The sequence below is a fragment of the Magnolia sinica genome, chromosome 1, assembly GCF_029962835.1.
Source record: "Magnolia sinica isolate HGM2019 chromosome 1, MsV1, whole genome shotgun sequence".
Classification (NCBI taxonomy): Eukaryota; Viridiplantae; Streptophyta; class Magnoliopsida; order Magnoliales; family Magnoliaceae; genus Magnolia; species Magnolia sinica.
The window spans coordinates 101,658,361-101,675,956 of NC_080573.1; the positions used below are offsets into that span (position 1 = coordinate 101,658,361).

General features: G+C 41.2%; 1 non-coding gene across 1 annotated transcript; it reads left to right on the forward strand.

Annotated features, from left to right (window-relative positions):
- Nucleotides 1-5,994: 5,994 nt before the first annotated feature.
- LOC131221979 (small nucleolar RNA R71) lies at nucleotides 5,995-6,101 on the forward strand. The gene has a single exon (XR_009159701.1). It is a non-coding gene; the product is annotated as a small nucleolar RNA R71 (small nucleolar RNA).
- Nucleotides 6,102-17,596: the final 11,495 nt, after the last annotated feature.

The following is a 17,596-nucleotide window of genomic DNA, read 5'->3' on the forward strand; positions in this document are numbered from 1 at the left end:
GTAATATCCCGAAAATTTCATGCACGAGTAGATTTTTGAATTTCGTGGACGAAATTCTTGTATGGGTGGTAGAATGTAATATCCTAAAAAATTTTGAGCATAAGTAAATACACGGATGCTTTCCCACATGTGTAGACGTGTATAATGTAGCACTTAGATTTCTTTTTAAGTAGAGTTGGGTCGTGAATTTAAATTTAAGTTGAGTTAATAGGAATATATTTGAATTCAATTTGAATGTAAGTTGTGTGGGAATGAATATCACTAAATCTATGCTCGAATTTAAATTCACACATTGGAACTTGGGATTTGGGTCACTGTACTCAGGTTCCAAATTTTGGAGCATGCCATCCTTAATCCATCCAATCATGTATGGGGATGGGTGCCTTTCTATCTTCAGTTGCAGCTCTTCCACTATAGTCTTCAATTCAAGGTTCTCACTACTACTATCTTGATCAAATCACATTATAACATGATGACTGCGAGTTACATCGTTAATGTTGCTCATTATTATGAACACGGATCTGTCCTAACGCTTTCGTTAAACGCTCAATCGCTACTTGCAGTCTTTGCATAGCACATAGATTCTTTCGTCATAAAGCTTTAAATGCCACCACTATCATAAGATTGTTCCCTGGAGCACTGTCCATGGGATTTTTTCCTACACCATTGTTAGATGCTATCAAACCAAGGAAAAAGCATCGCTCTGATACCAACTGACGTAGGGAAGAGCGTGAAGAGAAAAGTGATTAAAACCTTGAATCCACAAGTTAGTTCTTGAATTCAGAAGAAATAATAAGAGAAAACTCAAATAATTTTATTAAATAATTATCTAATGTGTATGATTTTTAGATTGAAGAAAAATAAAATCCTAATTCAAAATTACCTAAAATAGCAAAATTCTAACCCTAATAGAAGTCCTAATTCAATTAGAATAACACTTATAAGAAATAGTCAGTTTTTTAAAAATAGAACATCTTAAATTAACTTTACCGAAGGAGTCCTAGCATGATTATAAGTAATTTCTAAAAAAGATGGAAATCTAACATTCTAAAAATAAAAAAATATGCCAAAAATTGAAATGACTAAAAATAGTAAATTTTCCTTAAAATCCCATTTTTGAACTAGAAGCATATGTTTTCTTATGAAGCGGACAGACATGACCCACCATGTCGACCTTGAATGGCCTGTTATGGTAAAGACTTATAGGTCATACGTCCCGTAACGATAGCCGAATAAAAAGTTATGGCCGATTTATGGTTCACATTGATTTCTCCCAATGTAGATTGAATTTCTTCGAAATGGACGTGCCTGGGGCCTAATTGCGTCATGCCTTATGTAAGACTAGGCCTCGGATATGACATATTACTTCTGCTTCCGTTTGGCCTTCTCTTAAGTCCAACCATGCCAGGAATGTATCTGTGCCACATCCTACATCACATGCCTATTATAGATTATGCAAACGTTTAGTTATGGCTTGCATAGAAAATAGGATTCATGATAGGAACTGACATGGAGCCCATGTGCTAAGTGGTCTAATGGTCGAATCCATTAATATTATTGACTCTATGCTATGCAGGCCTCAATAACAAAATTATGTTAACCAAATGATTTTGACAATTGCCATCATCTTAGAAGACTTCTGAAAATCATAAAGAAAATTTTCAATGGCTTGTATTTAACTCTAGAAAATCAAAGGTCAGAGTCATCAATGAATTATGATTATGGAGTTATGCCTTGGAATAAAAGAATTTTAAATCCGCTTTGTCTACGAACAAGGAAGCTATAAGTAATGTAGCTACGAATCTCATGGAAAGTTTGATCCTAGCTTAGGATGAACCCTAGTCGCATGCTTAATTACACATGTAATTCGAAAGGGAAGTGGTGTTTCCAGTGGTGGGTGGGTGAGTAACACGTAAGAACATGCCCTTGGGAGAGGAACAACAATTGAAAATGGCTACTTATATCCCTTAGGCTAAGGAGCAAAAGGAGGAATCTGCTCAAGGGACTTGCGTTTGATTAGATATGTGGTGAGGCAATAGCTTACCAAGATGATGATCAATAGTGTTATGAGAAAAATGGACCCACCAATAATAAGAGGTTAGTTGTACTGTCTCAGATTTTTGCCAATTGGAAATTGGACGTCCTTGGCCGTTACCTTTGATTTTTCGACTTGAGTGCATATCCGTGTGTGTATTCGCACGTATTTGAGACCAAAAGGAGTGACCTTGGATCCACCAAAACCTCCCGACTGAGTGATTTGTTCCAGATGTCTTCGAATCCTCTGTCATATGGATTGCATTGTCGTTGCGATCACCACGACGAAAACCGTGCATCAATCTGACGCTCCGTTAGTAAGATACGACCCATCGAATCCACGGCCAAAATTACATATTTTGTAACATGAGAAACATTTATTGTGCTAGGCCCATTGGACTTGGGCCCATGAGGGCTTAAAGCCTAATTTATAGAATATAGAAATTATTACAAAATAGGACAATTATTACATGTAAAAAAAAAATGAGCTAGCACGTATAAGACAATGGACATGAGATAAAAATAAGGTCTACCCCAAAATTCATCATTAGCTTTCTCCCCATGTCTTAGAAACTGATCATGACTCATGTTCACCTCATTCTACACATGCATCCAATGCATGCCTTGTTTTGTGCCACATCACTTCAAACAACCAATTGTAACCTCTACTTTATCATCCACCATGCATCACCTACAACCCACAACCCTTATGCATCCGTTAGCCAATGCATGCCTAGATTTCTTCCACCTTGGCCAATGCATGATTAGCACCATCCATCTCATTCATCCACTACCCATACTATACACTACCTTCCACCTCACTTTTAGAACCAATAAGACCCCATAAACTTGCCACATCAACCCCCAATTCCTTATATAAGAGTAGGAGCTCTCTTACACTCATACTTTTACTATACTTAGAAAAATTCTAAGATTTTAAGAGAGAGAGAGAGATGGTGGGGCCAGGGTGTGACTCATCATCAACCTAGAGGGAGTGGACCACACATCATCATCAAGCCATCCATCCATTTGAGGTGAGTCTACACCCCACCTTCCATCGTCCTCATCCTCCTCTTTCCACCTTTTGTATTTTCTTGATGCATGTGAGGCCCACTAGTATGGAGCCCCATGGGCGCATGTATTAATGGCTATGGTGGTCAGTATGGTGGCTCATGTCAGTATGGTCCACCATGATGAACATTGTATCAACACCCTTCATTTGCAATCCTGTTTTTATATCTGGATAGAAATTTTAAAAATCATATAAAATCAACCATGCTACAATCGAAGTTGAAACTTGGAAATAATATGAAACACAATATGAACTAACTCTGGACTAAATTTTGTAGCCAGCCAACGGTCCAATCATTAGTGGCATCAACTTTATTGAGCTGCTATCCAGTAGCACATGCAATATTCCGATTTGCCAAAAATGGAACCATTTTTAATTCTTTTTTTGAATACGATAAAAATATATGTTTCATTGGATTCGTAGAAAATTAAAGCAGCTTTCCAACAGTATATAATAAGCCTTGATCGGAGTTCGGACGACTGAGATATTGACCTTATACGAAAATGTATTTGGGGGCTTGTTATGACCATTCTTGTGTGGGCCATATCCGTGACTTTAACGGTCAGATATATTTGATATTTATTACTAGCTTACTTGAGATAGTTAATAATCATATGTATGGTCCCTATAGTCAGATTATTTTATGATAAAATTTAAAAAATTCTGGACTGATAGATACTTTCGTAAGGATAAACCTTGAATTGTTTTGTATGGTCTAGATGAATCCAAGGCTCTATATGGTTGGAAACCTATATAAAATATAAATGACTTATTCAAACCATCCATTGGATGAGATTTTCCAACAGAGGATCTGATCATAGAGATTTGATCAATACATTTCATGTGTTACTTGATGTGTATGTTGGATCTATGTTGTACATAACATTCATCTTCTTATTGACCCACTTAGGTGTAGGACCACTTGTGATTTATACATTTTATTAGTTCATCAAATCTGGACACCCATAAACATTATTTTGTGTCCCTTATCTATGGTTTACTAGCGTGTGGGCCCCACCTGCCATTGAATCTATTTTATTTCCTTTGCACTCTGTTTGCTGAAAATTTTCTTAGTACTTAACTATATTGTATGTAAGCCTCTTTCACACTTTGTAGTGGGCCCCACGTTCTGTAGTTAAGGGTACCACTATAGGGGATGATTAATTTTTATATCAGTGAAATGAGATGTCCCACCTTTTTGTCTGGAATAATCCCTAAGTATTTGGAAATTGGGCCCTAAGTTGTGACAGACCCCATTACTGAAAATTGTCTGATTATTTTTATGTTTTGTACCAACTTTGGGCCTTTGTAGTGGACCCCACGCACAAGATATGAGTAGGCCACCACTCGGAACCTTTAAGCTATACTAATGAATAGAGAAATTATATTTTACTTGGGCCAAATAAAACCTCACATGATCAAGGAGTGGATCTTAAAATGGGGCAAGGCACAGTTGTGCAGAAAATTTAGTGCAGAAAATTAAAATACTTATGTTTGGCCCTATACCAAATATTATGTGTGCACAACTAGTTGGTCCCAACTTATACTTTTTGAAGTGCATATATAGTACTACCAAGGTTACCTCACGGAACACTGAAAGGTGACCCCTTGTGATCATGGAACATACTCAAAATCGGGCCAAAATTAATTCTGCACTATGTTTCTTGCACATTTCTTCGAAGCACCCAAGTTTGAGTCTTCACCAAAAATTGTATATGCATGATTAAGTAGGGTTACCTTGTGGGTTTTGAATTAAATATATAACTCTACCAAATTTCCTTTTTCCTTCGAAAGCAGTGGACCCAATATAATTGGGGAGTGGATCTCAAATAGGACCGAGCGTAGTTGTGCAGAAAAATTGAAATGCCTATGTTTAGCCTTATTCCAAAACTCATATGTGCAAATCTAGTGAACCAAACTATTTGGATTTTGAAGGCCACACATAGGGTTACCAAGGAACCCAATGGCATGCCAAAAGGTGGTCCCACTTGATCATGGGACATGCCCAAAAATGGACAAGGGTCATTTCTGCACATCTCTCCAAGCACCCATGTTTAGGCCTTCACAAATACTTATGCGTGCACGATTAATGAGAACTGAATTTTGATTTTTGATACCTATACATATAACTATCATATGGATATTTTTCTCCTTCGGAAGTGGGCCCTCGAAAGGAAACAACTCAGTAACAAGAGAGAGGGCACCGACATGCTAATCAACGGACCATAACCATAGGGGCGACACTAAAAATCGACGAACCACTTGTAGGTGAGGACCATTACCTCTAGGTTGCCAATTATCGAACCTATGTAACAAATAATGATTGTGTAGTGAAAATTGTGAATTGTTTGGAATGATTTTAGAATTGACAATTGGATCTCTTAATGATTGTATCTATGATGACAGGCATGGTTGTAGCCCACCCTGGGTTGTAGGTGTCTGAGTAAGGTTCATTCCCAAGTCTCCAGAAAGTGTTCATAGCATGCACTTGTTCAGAGAGAAATTCTGGAAATGCTGCACTAGATGGACAAGACTGCGTAGGATGGGTGGGACTGGAACATATGGCACATGACTCGACTTGAGTTGTTTGTGGAGGTCCATTATTTAACATCAAAGCATCCACTTTCTTTGTCAGGCTATCAATCTTTGCATAAAGATCTGGAGTGACACCTACCGCATATATACCACCTTTCTTCTGTGGTTGGGGACTTTTGTCACCTCTATTTGAATAGTCCCATTGCTGGGAGTTTTCACAAAAGGTTTCAAAGAAATTCCAAGCTTCGACATCACTTTTGGTCATGAATGACCCTCCACTGGTGGCATCAACCATGCGACGGTTTTGGGGTGTCAGACCGTCATAGAAGTATTGAACCTGTTGCCACTTCTCAAAACCATGGTGTGGACATTTAAGCAGCAAGTCCTTCCATCTTTCCCAACATTCATGAAAGTGCTCACCCTCTTTTTGTGTGAAATTAGTGATTTCTCTATGGAGAGCATTAGTTTTGTGAACGAGGAAGAACTTGTTTAAGAACTTCTTAGACAGTTGGTCCCATGTAGTGATAGATCCAACTCCTAGAGAATTCAACCATGCTTTTGCCTTATCCTTCAAAGAAAAAGGAAAAAGACGCAGATAGATCGAATCATCTGAAAAGTTTTGGATCCTAAAGGTAGAACAAATGTCTAGGAATTCTTTCACATGATGATATGGATCCTCCTTATCTAAACCATAGAAGGAGGGCAACAATTGTAAGACCCCAGGTTTAAGTTCAAAGTGTGCTGCCGTGGTGGCTGGCAACACTATGCATGAAGGCGCATTAAATTGGACAGGAGCTGAATAATCTCTAAGAGCTTTAATTCCATTCTCGTCCGCCATTTCAAATAGGATGTTTCTAAATCTTGTACGAAATATTCTTTCTATTTCAGGATCAAAAGGTGCTAGTTCTATGTTCAGAGATCTACGTTCTAGCATAAACTATATTATTGCAATGTAAGAAAGAAAACTAAACTAAGATGCAACCTAAGAGAAATAAAACTAGAACTAAAAATTATGAATTCCTAAAAACAGGATAAAACTATGTAAACAAGAATTGGAAGAAAGAGCCCAGAAAAGGAGAAACTTGATTTTCGAAGAATTTGGGAGCTCCTCCTTCACTTTGAAGACAATTTTTCCTTTTTCAGCTTCCTTCCTCAAGTCCTGTAGAAAATAAAAACAAAAATAAATTAAGTTTCCTAAAATGATGCGAGAAAAATCCTAGGGCTACGAATTATGATAAGAGAGAATCCTAAATCGAATTGGACCGAAACAGTCCTCGGCAACGGTGCTAAAAATTTGATGTTTTATTTAAACCAATTTGATTTAAATGATTTTAATCTCGCAAGTATACGAATCAGATGTAGATATGGTACGTATTACGAGATCGTTCCCATGAGGACTGGTTGTCACAATTCAAAATTTACGACTCTTCTTAACTAATCCAACAAAGGGTTTAGCGAACTATTAAGTAAACTATCATAAATCTATGAAAAATAACCAAGAGCAATAAGGAAAATTCAATCAAGGAGAAGACTAGGACTTTTGAATCCACCCCTAATTATCCCGACCCTTATTTTACTTGTTGATTCATCCTAATTCAAATTGATATATATTTATAAATAAAGTACACTCTATGTCCTTGGTCGGGCACACAAAATGTATAATCTCTTAAAGCATAAGGATCACATCTTTCCATCCATGGTCAAGCATGAAGAGATGTAATTCCTATTTCTTTCTCTATAGGAAACTTGTTCATGGTTAGACACAAGCACCTAGAATAAGATTCCAAACAATATCCACATCTAGACTTTGGTTAAGTTCATAGAATGGAGAAGTACAGAAATTTCAGTTAAGCACACTAGAGAAAGAAACAAATCAATCAAATTAGATGAATTCAACACATACAAGAGTTATTCAAATTAGGGGCTTCATCTCAGCCCTAGGCAAGAAATTAGCAATCCATAAAATCAATTATAATGAAGGAAAAATAAAATTTAAACAATAAGAACATCCTTCCCTTCTTTCTTCCTCTCTCTCTCTCTCTCTCTCTCTCTCTCTCTCTCTCTCTCTCTCTCTCTCTCTTCTCTTTCTTCTCTCCCCAGCTCTGGATCTCGTTCTCCCTTCTGCTGCTCTCCCTTGCTTTGGACGTCTCAGGCCCTTTTATAGATGCCAGGGGTGGTGGAGTGCTGAAGTCGGTGGGAAAATCGGACGTTTCGCAGCAGCAGCCGCCCAGCGAAAGCCTTTTCGCAGCCAAGTTCGGGGCTTCATAACTCCTGATTTCCTTCTCCGATGTCGGTAAAATCAACATTTTCTGGGACATTTTGAGATGGTCTACACGATGGATGGTTCAGATCTACCATATGATCAACATTCTGCTCATGTAACCACCCCAAAAGTCGGTCGACATCCGGATGCGTAATCTTGCGCACGTACAACACTATAGTGCTTGGTGGGCCTCACAGTGGTGTTTTCGAGGAAATCCACCCTGTCCATTAGATTCAGGATAAAATTTCGGTCAAGAAGGGATGATTTTGCTTGTTCGTTGATGCGGTCCAGAGAAGATATCATGCTAAGATCGTTTTGAACGTCGCAGGGCAGCCTGTTTGTGGCCTCTGTATCACACACGTGTGCATGTATGGATGCAAGCTTTCAGCAAAGTTTTGATGGGTTCGAGGCCCTCTACATGATGGACGGCTTGGATCGACCGTACAGGGCCTGATGGTGGCTCACTTCGTTCCGCAAAAACCGGTAGCGTCGGTTGTTACGCTGGAGGCCGAAAACAGCAACTGTTGTTTTCAATTAAAACGAGGGTCAGCACCCACTTGGACCGACTGGTGGGTCCTGTGCGCAGCCAGCGCTGATGTGCATGGTGTACATGCATCACATACGGGGCCCACTGTGATGCTTTTGCAAAATCAAATCCATCTATTCACTTTGTCTCCCTGTTTAAACCGTCGAGACCAAAGTTGAGGTAGTTCTAGATATCAGGTGGGCTTGAAATTGGAGATTAATGGGTTGATCTGTCCGTTGGCCCACTTCTCAAGATATTCAATGGTTAAAATTTAATATGTATGGTTTATTTATGGCCACCATCCCATGTATGAAGTTTCAAGTCAATCGAATGACGGAAACCCTGTGATCTTGCATTTTGGACCAATTTTGGGCCTCTTTAACGTGAATGACTTGATTTTCTCAGATCCTTGGTGTGTAAATCCGTCAATCTTGGTCCTCTGAAATCCGTCCCCTACTCTGATAACTTCGGAGGGTCAAACCGCGCTTTTAGTACTCTTTTTCAGTCCACGCTCCTAATTACTCCCTACAACAAAAACACGATTAAAATATGACATTAAGCATTATCATGTACGTAAACTCAAGCAATAATCGGGGTCTGATATGCAATATTTGACCCTCATCATATGCTAACTAGTGACTAATCCTTAGTCTCATTATCCTTTATGAAGTGAAATTTTCGCTCAAGGTTACCGATTATTGATTGCATGCTAGAATAGACCGGATACACTGAAATTCCATGCCCACATGTTCCATATTTTTCCCTCATACATGCGGCTAATTAGCTGATTGTGGTAAAGTGTGTGATGATTGAATAATGCACTTGCATGCCAATTTGTTTGCCCATATTAGTTAGAATATCCTGAAATACTGTTTGGTTGGTTGCCTATTCATAAATAGAATTGATTGTGGCATGCTGTAAATTATTAGTCTATTGGTAATTGGGTTGGCCAGCAAACTGAAAAAAAATCACGAGGGCAACCCTACTGGATCGGCTACCCTGGGCCAATCCAACTGATTCAGGCCAAAGACGGACAACTAACAGTGCCAGTTATGCTGTAGTTCACTTAAGTCAACCGAATTAATTCACTGGTTGGCCAACCATGTATGTTCAGCATGTATGGTCACGCTTGCCTAAATCTGAAGCACCTCATACCTTTGAGAGGCCTACTAATAACAGTTAATAATACGATTCCACTAAGACTCATGAGCCGGGTGGAATGGGACACCATGTCTGAGCTGTCGGCCTATGTTGGGGTAACGAGCCTCCCCGTAGTGACCAATGAGCAACCAAGTCTCGGGAACCAGGCATGGTGGAATGAGACATTGTGTCCGTGTTGTTGGTCTACGCTGGGGTGGCAAGCCTCCCCGTAGTGACCAGTGAGCACAGGAGGTGACAAGTCCTTTTTTGAATGACCCCTGTTAAATTACCCGGCCGATAGTTCCATACTAGAGTACCATTCAAACAACCCGAGCATGCATAGAATTGGGTGACGAGCCCTTTCCTATGGTGATTTAGTTATGTGACAAGCTCGCACCTCGGAATTGAGTGATCATACTCGGTGTTTAGGTGACGACCCATACCAAGTTGATCCTCATACCTTTGAGTATCATGCTCTACCTTTGGAATTATTGATTTGTGAGATAAATAGGTGATACCTAAATTTAGATAATGGATCGCAAGCTTAGAGTCGCTATGGCCGCCCTGGGCCAAGTGATCTGGATAATATCATTGATTGAATGAAGGTGTTTCAGCTTCTCAATATTGCTGGATGAACAGACTTAATTAAATACTCAGCTAACATGAACATTCATAGCATTGCATTAGCATAGGTTGGCGACTCGGCAGTCGAGGTCACATTGAGGGAGTATTGGTCATATGCGAACATATAGATGGTGTCGCTTGAGGGAGTATTGGATAGTGAGGGCATGCATCACATCGCAATAGCATGTATGTGCATTAACAAAAGTATCTAAGGACTGTATGCTTAAATTACTTTTCATTAATTGTGCATGCGGATTTGATAGCTTGTGTAACTTAATGTTAATGGAACCACTAAGTTGATCTCTCACTCCCACTCTAGGACGGTGTTTTAAAACACCAACTAGGCGATATTATCGATGTAGGTACTGTCTATATTTCAGACGGATAGGCTTAGAGTGGCTTGCACCATCGACATTGTGTTTTAGAGGATTGGACTAAATCGAAAACTTGCACTTTAATAATTTTTGATATGTATATTGTGTTTTGTATAATCCTCATTTCGGCGGACATCATATTTTAATTGTATTGTTACGGTTAACCCCATATTTATTTATCTTCGTTATTTCTACCTCGTTTTGGGTTCGCTAATTTGAATTGCGTTACTCTGATTGCTCGTGTGAAAACTGAGTGTGAATATGAACGAGGTCACATGTGTATTTTATTTGGTTAACACCCGGAAACTCAGGATCGGGGTCTTTGCACTTGGGTGCCGATTTTCGGGGTGTTACATTAGGTTAGAACTTCGTGCACTCCGCCAGATTGGATAATGACAGACATGACTAAAAATTCGCCCCTTGACCCTAGACCGAGCGGGAAATGAGGTTGAGCTCGGTCTCTCGTCAGCAGGTTGGAAGATCCACTAATCTGTCTAATGTTAAAAGAAGCTCGACTACTTACCGAAGGAGTCAGGTCGATGTAACTCTAGGTCAGCATATTATTTCTAGGTCAGGTCGACATAATCTCACCCAAGACTTCTACTGCACACCCCCGCTAACTCCAGATAATCAGATTTATCTAAGGGAGATCCTTCCAAAATCTTCTCCAAAGATCTAGGAGGACATCCGCAACACGATCGAGATCCCGAGATCTCCGTCAAGGATCTTGGGAGATCCCCCACGCGTTATGGACATGAATCCTACTAAACAGGGAGATCTTCTCTACGCCGTCGCCTCTCCTCACCTATAAAGGGGAGCACCTCTAATGGTGAAAGGTACGCACAATCTCTACTAAGCAGAGATTGTGCTTAGTAGGGAGATCTCCTCTACGCCATTGCCTCTCCTCACCTATAAAGGGGAGCACCACTAATGGTGAAAGGTACGCACAATCTCTAAACAAAAATCCCGTTTACGACCAGATCTAGATTCTCTACCTGACTTAGGCATCGGAGGGTTCTCTGTACTAGCCAGGGTCTCCTTTGTTAGTTCCTTGTGTATGTACAGAAGATCCAGGGAAGGCTAACCAGATTTCTACATCAAAAAGTAGCTAGGTCAAGAGGATGATCAGCTACACTAGAGCAGAGACACGTGCTAGAATCCTATGAGAAACATCAATGGAGAATTTTTTGCAATAGACAAAAGCCTGATGGAGTAATGCCGCATTGAGGTAGAAGGTGGTCTATTGGTCTTGAACTTTTTTTTCCTGAGAAAAAGCAATAACAGCTTCTAAGGAATAAGCATTGGCTAACTCTATGCTAGTAGTCGCGGTAAGATAAGAGGATGCAATCATTATTGTGCCTAAAATAAACTATCCATTGGTGGCTCTTCAAGCCTGCCGTCGAATCCCAAGGCTAAATCATGGACAGGCGGTGAAAACTATGACACTGGAGTACGTAGGGGTGGAGGAAATTTTCGGTGGAATTTGAGGAAATTTCTTAAGGATCATCTAGAACATTCAATCCATCTAATTTGAAAGGCTCTTCTTAGTTGAGCATAGCATGAAAGTTAATAGGCCAATTTTTTTTTTGTTTTTTTTCGAATGTCATGTTAATAATCATGGGCTAACGGTCTTATTTGATGATTAGATGCTTGATTTATGTTAGTTAACTAGTTGAAGGTGATAACCCAAATTGGGTTGACTTTTCATTCACTTCGATGGGGCTTTTGTTTGATCCGACGTTAGGTTGGACTCCACCCAACAGACTGAGTTGCAGGGCTGCGTGTTACCTGCGAAAGCTTCCTGCGGCGGAAGCTAGGTGGGGCACATCCATGGTGGGTCAAGCTAGAAGGCCCAACATCGAGAAGATAGGATGGTTTTATCTAGAGCAACGGTCCAGATTAGAAAATCATGGGGCCCAGTTATAAAAACTGAAAATCCCCGGTCGAAGACCATATAACTACTAGCGGCCACGGCCGACTGGTAAAGAAAATCATAATTAGTTTGATGTTACAGGCCTTCCATGTATTTCACCCAATCAAACTGACGCTAAGCTCACGTGGTATAGCTCGCGGGGCCATGTTATTTCTCTTCACTTCTGGCTCAGCACACAAACATGCACAGGGATAAACATGATGAGGTCTATCATCGTCTTCCTCAAGGATAAATACTTTGAATTCACGAAGTTTCTCTGAATTCTGTACAGAGATATCTCGAATCCATGGAAAAGAGCAAGAAAATAGAAATAATATTCGAGAAAATTCATAAATTGATTGATGATTGAATAAACGGGTTTACACCCCTTCAAATAGGCATGCTAAGCCATGGAAGAAGTTCCGGAATTAAACTATTTATAGACGGTCCTAATTCCCACTTGTGCACATGGTTTTCAGTCAAAAATAGGGTCCTATTTCACTAAACCATGATGTTTCCCTAACTATCCTAAGCACTTTTCATGTTGGGCACAACTCCTATAGCGTAATGGATGAAAAGTTATACTCAAACTAAAACTTCCTATAAATAGTAAAAACAAAATTAAAATAGAAATTCGGCTGTCTATCCGTTGGTATTTCACAAATTAGGCATGGGCAACTCGGTGTAGCGGAGTTGGGTGGCTAAAGTAACTCATTCTACCCAAAATCATATATGGTACATTTGATAGCTCATTTCGATTTGCAAGATATGTCCGTTTTAAGTTCTGACGGTCCGGATCACTTCTGTCATCGACTGTGAACATGACCCGCTCTACATCACAAACCAACGCTTGGCATTCCATCCCATTTGTTCCCTGCCATGTGTAGCCCACCTAAGTTGTGGATCTGCCTGTCTTTTACCTCAATTGGTAGAATCAAGGACAGAACCTGATGGACGGATTGGATTTTTCACATACAACTGGTGGACCCCACAAAGGCTGGGTGTTTTCCGCACTGTGTAAAACAGGTGCTGTAGACTATTGCGGTCCTGCAAATGGGAAGACATTTCTATCAGAGGGATTGTCCGGTCTTGAAAGGCTTTCAACGGGCGGTTCCAGGTCTGTCCAAGCGTGGCTGGCATAGTAAATCCAGGGTCTGAGACCAAATCAGATCCTTGATGGGCCAATGCACATAGGCCCAAGCCCTGATAATCATGATTATGCATGGCCCAAGCCCGACTCTGGCCACCACCTTTGTGCTAGATCTGGACTGTTCATTGTGTGGTGCACCGTTATGTGATCTATGACAAAAATGCCGTTGAGACGATAATTATGCTGCCGACGGCTCTTAGACAGCATGAGGCTGGGTCAACTAATGAGCGGACTTTAATTTAGGCATGGGCGTGGCCTTTAGGCCTAATAACTAGCTGAAGTCCAACCCAAAATGGGCTGGGTCGAAAAGCTTGACAGGCCAGACCAGCCCATTAAAAGCCCCAGGTATAATCCATCTCAATTGGCCCACCTAGTAATAAACCAGGGGAAAAAGCCTAATAGAGAGGCTTATGCTGTTGCACCAGCAGTGCAATTTGGGTTGGGCTGAGTTGAACCCGATTGGCCCAACCCAAACTTTATGTAAGGTTGGATTGGCCTTTGGGCTGAAGATCATCAATTAAAACCCAAGTTGAATTGGGTTTGGTCTGAGGCATCAAGCAACCCAACCCAACCCAACTCAACTTAACCCAAACTACCTTGTATGAATATATATGAGATACAAGTCATGCTTATTATATATTATATAAATGCTTAGTCATGATTTGCATAGAAAATAGGATTTATGCTAGGAACTGACATAAGCTAAGTGCTGCAATAACAAAATAATAATAAACAAATGATCTTGACAATGGCCATCTTTGGAGGACTTTTGAAAACCATAAAGAAAATTTGGAATGACTTATATTAAACTCTAAATAATCAATGGCTAGGGTCAACAATGAATTATAATTACGCAAGAATCACTTATTTATAGTGGATACAAGATGTTCTATGGTTTCTCAAGCTAGAAGATCCCAACCATCCAAATTAAAACGATCTTCTTAGTTGAATTTGGCATGATTTTTGTTATGGAAAAAATAGGATGGTCCACGAAAAGAGGTCGAATCAACGACCAGCATGAATCAATGGGCCAAACTACCTGAGAAAGAACTAATTGGCTGGGAAGGGCCAACCAATAAGATAAGTCGACCTGATCATAAGTTGGCCCAATCATAGGTCGGTACGACTATAGGTCGGCATGACCATAGGTTGGACCTTCGACGAATTTCCTGAAACAACAACCTAATAAGGACTGTTAGGCTCGACAAGGGAAGCCGATGGCTACTGGGATTGACGATCACAAATACATAGCAAGCCAATCAACATTGGGATGATACCGATCTACCAGTAGCTCGGTACTACCAGCATTCGAGGCTTCATCTGCCTCAACCATTCGATCTTACCTAAAGGTCAAATGGACTTATCGGTTCCCGACTAACATTTGGTCTTATCCAAAGCAAATGACCTGAATATCTCTCTCGAAGATATCGGGAGATGAGGCCAGGATCCCGAAGATATTGGACACCCATGATCTGAGGAGGATCCCCGGCATATCAGGAGTCCCAAACTGGGAAGATCTCTAACGGTGTGATCTTCCTTCCAATAGAGAATATCTTTCGATTATGTGATCTTTCCTCTCGTATAAATAGGGTAGGCCCTAGACGGTGAAAGGTATGCAACCCATAAATCTGAAAAGACTGGTGACTCTTTTTCCTTGAACTATTTTCCACAGAGACCCAGATCCCTGACTTTGGCATCGGAGGGTCCCTTGCATTAGCTAGGGTCTTCCTTTTGTCTTTTATTTCTAGTGTGCAGGTGTCTAAAGGTCCAAGGAGGGTTCATCGGAAAACTGCATCAACGGTTTGGAGCCATCTGTGGGAATCCAACATTGAAAGCCGTTTCCTGCTTTGCCGGAGAGACCGTGATGGTTAGAAGGAAGAAGAAAACCCAGGTCTCCCCAGTTGCGCCTGACCTTACGCCACCTCCGAAGCAGCCCAATAGTTATCGAGGTTCCTCCTCCCAACAACAGGCTGACTCCAATCCTGGAAGTCAAGGTCAGCGGTCTCGCAACAAAGGAGGATGATTAAACTCCCTTGACCAGCTGGTCGAAATGCTAAATAACAACATGAACTCCATGAGACAGTTGTTGGAACAACTACAACCTCAGCAAGTACAAAAGACCACCAAAGAGGATGAGCAAACGGGTCACAACTCCCCTCAGCCCTCCAGTGTGCCCACTGCCTCAAAGAAGTTGACGGCACGCCTCGACCAAACCAGCCCCATCTCACGTTTCCAAGACTGCAGCCTTGCCCGCTTCCGATCTGCGCCACGAACTAGACCAAAAGAAGCGCAGTAAAGCCCCGGTTGAGACTACTATTGAGAGTGGCGAACCATGGAAAGACAAGCTCAAGGACTTGCGGGGTTAGATCGGAGACATGCGACAAGCTTACCGTACAAACGCACTGACTTCGATGGAAGCAATAATGGAAGAAATTAAACCTCCATTTATTGTCCACATCATGTAAGCGTGACTGCCGGATAGATTCTGTATGCTTCAGATCCTCCCTTCTCGGAAGCTACCGACCCATCAGAACATCTAGAGTCCTTTAGGGTTTGGATGGAGCTCCACAATGCATTTGCCGTGGTAATGTGTCGAGCTTTCTCCCTAACTTTAACTGGAGCTGCTCGGTTATGGTTCAAGCAATTGAAGCCGAACTCCATTAGATCGTTTTCCCAGCTCAGCCAGATCTTTGTCACGAACTTCATCGAGGGAAAGAAGAGACTCAAACCGGCATCCCACCTTCTTCACGTCGCTTAAAAAGACGGTGAACTATTGGAGGATTATATCAAGCGCTTCAATCTCGAAGCGATGCAAGTACGGAAGTACTCCGAGGAACTTTCCTTGACCGCAATAATGGGAGGACAAAGAGATTGCCAGTTTCTCTTTTCCCTGGATAAAAACCCACCTACGACGATGGCTAACCTGCCAAACAGGTCACAAAAGTATGCCAATGCCGAAGAAGCCTCTACCCTGTGAGACGCCGTCTAGAATAAATGCATCTCGGCCAAAATGCGTCAGATGAGAGTAGAACCTAGTTCGGTCACTATAGGTAGGAAAAGGAAGGAGATTTAACACGTGATAATCAATGTTCGAGCAAGCGACCGGACCACAAGTTCAAGACGTATACTCCTCTTAGCAAGATGCCCGAACAAGTTTTGATAGAGATTCAGGATAAGCATATCCTCAGGTGGCCGAACAAATTAAAATCCGATCATAATAAAAGGAGTAAAAGTAAGTATTGCCTCTTTCATCGGGATCACGATCATTCGAAGAGCGATTGTTTCGACCTCAAACAAGAGATTGAAGCACTCATTCGTAGTGGACATCTTGGGGAATACGTTAGTCACCGAGGAGATCGGGCCGCTTCAAAAGATGCACAACCCGTTAATAATTAGCTAGCTGGAGAGATCCAAACCATTTTCGGGGGCCCTGGAGGTGGAGGAGATTCGAACCAAGCTCGGAAAGCCCACACACGAAGCATTGGTCACTCCCACTCAAAATGTGAAATCCTTACTACTAGCAGACCTTTAAAAGAGCAAAAGTAGAGACCTGTAGCTAACCTTCACTGAAGAGGATGTCCGAGGAGTCCACCATCCGCACAACGACACACTTGTGGTTACATTAACCATAGCGAACCGCAAGGTATTCCAAATCCTTGTGGACACTTGATCATCGGCTGACATCCTCTTCACGCAGGCGTTCGACAAAATGGGAGGTTGGTTGGTCTAGGCTTTGACCTGTCAAAACTCCTCTACTCGGCTTCTCAGACGGCAGAGTCATACCCGAATGATCAATACAGCTCCCGCTTACTTCTAGAGATAGACAAAATCAGGTAACTACAATGATCGACTTCTTGGTAGTAGACTGTCCATCTGTATACAACGCGATTCTCGGTCGACCTTCCCTCAACGCTCTGCGAGCTGTGGTCTCGACCTACCACTTAGCAAAAAAATTCCTGACCGAGC